Raw genomic sequence first — 2,500 nt, 5'->3', positions numbered from 1 at the left:
GACAAAGGGGACCCCCCCCCCACCCTCTGCCGGGCGGTTCCGTCAGTGGCCGCACGATTTCGGCAGTGTCGCTAGGAACTACCACCACTCATTTCGACGGACCAAAGACAAAGCTCCCCCGTATAGCCTTAACAGACCGTTGGGGCAAGTCCTGTTAGCGAGCATTGTATGCGCGGCACACGAGGAGGTGGGTGGCCAGCACCACGCCCTGCCCCCTTTGTCTCCCCAGTGGCGATGTTTACGCACCGTACCCAAGGTACTCGTTTAAGGCTGAGTCGACTTAGGGGAGGCCCAGGACCGGTGAGCGGGAATCGAATTCGGGTCGCCGGGTTTGCAGCACGGCGGCACTAACCGCTGCGCCACCGCTCACCCACACACACCCACCGTACTACCCCTCCACACACCCACACACACCCACGCATACCGCACCACCCCTCCACACACCCACACACACCCACCGCACCACCCCTCCACACACCCACACACACCCACGGACACCCACACACATCCACACACACACACAAACCCACGCACACCCACACACACCGTACCACCCCTCCACACACCCACGCACACCCACCCACACACGCACACACACGCACACCCCCACACACACACCCCCACACACACACGCACACCGCTCCACCCGTGCAGACACTCTGCGCGTTTGGACAGCGCGATAATGAGATCCACACAGCACGGGGGGCGGGGGGGGGGAGACCGGGAGGAGGGGCAGATACAGCAAACACACGTGTACACACACGTGTACACACGCACACGTGGACACACACGCACGTGGACACATACGCACGCACGCACACACACACGTGTACACACACATGTGGACACACGTGTACACACACACACACGTGTACACACGCACACACACGTACACACACACGCACACACACACGTGTGTACACACACACCGACACGTTATACACGTGTATATACAAAGACAAAGATTCCCCGTACAGCCTCAGCAGACTGTTGGGGCAAGTGCTTTTCGCGAGCACCTATGATGGCCGGCACGCGTACAAACGTACGTCCACGTGTGCATATTTACATGCAAAGACAACGATCTTCACGGATGTAGGTGTGATAGTGTATGTGGGGAGTGGTGGCGCAGTGGTTAGCGCGCTGCGATATGAACCCTGCGACCCACGTTCGATTCCTGCTCACGGTCAACACCAGTGACGATTATCTGAACCGGTCCTGGGCCTCCCCCTAGGTCGACTCAGCCTCAAATGAGTACCTGGTGCGGTGTGTAAACATCGCCACTGGGGAGACAAGTGGCCGGGCGTGGTGCCGGCCACCCACCCCCTCATGCGCCTAGGTGCTCGCAAACAGCACTTGCCCCAACAAATTGTTACGGCTATACGGGGGATCTTTGTCTTTGTTCGTGTGTGTACACATAAGCGGAGATCTGAGAAGTCTGTGGGGGAGCCAGTCGCCTTTGTTATTCCTTGTTTATGTTTATTTTCACAGGCGACTTAATTAATCCACACTCGGTGCGCTCCCAACCGCCACCGTTGACAAGGTGCCACAAAGACAAAAGTAAAAGTCTGCCCCCCCCCCCCCTCCGTATAGCACTCAACAGGCTGCTGGGGCAAGTGCTAGATTTGAAGCTTTCGTGACTGCAAGGATTCGTACTCTTCGGTTTTTTTCGGTAAAGTCACGTAGGTAAAAATAAATAATGAATAATAAAAAATCATATCACATTTTTTTTCTATTTTTTTTGTATTTATTTTTTCCTACGTGACTTTACCGAAAAAAACCTAAGAGTATGGGGCAAGTGCTGTTAGCTGTTACCTGTTAAGGCCGTACACAGGCCGTACGCTGAACAGGCTGCCGGGGCAAGTGCTGTTAGCGAGTAGCCTGTTAAGGCCGTCGTACGCAACCACAGCCTCCCCCCTTTGTGCGCCATTGTGGCCTTGACAATAACAGCGGTTGTGAGTGGTGTGTAGGGTCCACATGTTTACATTTGCAGCATCGTTCGTGCAACCTGCATCCCTCGCAATCTCTCAGGATCGACAGGAACGATTTGACGGCAGCAGCTCCACGGCGAGCCTGCCGGCGTGACCAACAATTGCCCAAGATCTGCAGTCCCTTGATACACGAAGATATTTTCGGCCAATTAATGAGTTTATACATGACCGGTGCTTGCTAACATACAGCGCTTGCCCGCTCACAGTCTCGATACCGTGTATAGCATTCCATGCGTGGAGGAAGACATGGACGTTACGTGTAAAAGCCCACAAGTGTCTTCTTGTGTTTGGATTAATGCGTCGCATGCTTGTTTACATGCCACGCGTGTTGTGTGTGCGCGTGCACGTATCGGTTAGCGCATCGTGCTATGAACCCGGCGACCCGAGTTCAAATCCTGTTCACGGTCAACACCAGTGATGATTATCTGAACCGGTCCTGGGCCTCCCCTAGGTCGACTCAGCCTTAAATGAGTACCTGGTGCGGCGTGCAGTAAACATCGCCACTGGGGCGA

At 55.0% G+C, this 2,500-nt stretch overlaps 1 protein-coding gene across 1 annotated transcript in view; it reads left to right on the top strand.

Annotated features, from left to right (window-relative positions):
* EEF1AKMT4 (EEF1A lysine methyltransferase 4) overlaps nt 1-2,500 on the top strand; it is a 46,026-nt gene that overhangs the window by 18,753 nt on the left and 24,773 nt on the right. The gene's annotated exons all lie outside the window — the stretch shown is intronic.

The sequence above is a fragment of the Lampetra planeri genome, chromosome 28 (assembly GCF_965212315.1).
Source record: "Lampetra planeri chromosome 28, kcLamPlan1.2.h2, whole genome shotgun sequence".
Taxonomy (NCBI): Eukaryota; Metazoa; Chordata; class Hyperoartia; order Petromyzontiformes; family Petromyzontidae; genus Lampetra; species Lampetra planeri.
Note: the sequence above shows the minus strand (reverse complement) of the source record. Positions and strands in the feature narration are given on the sequence as shown.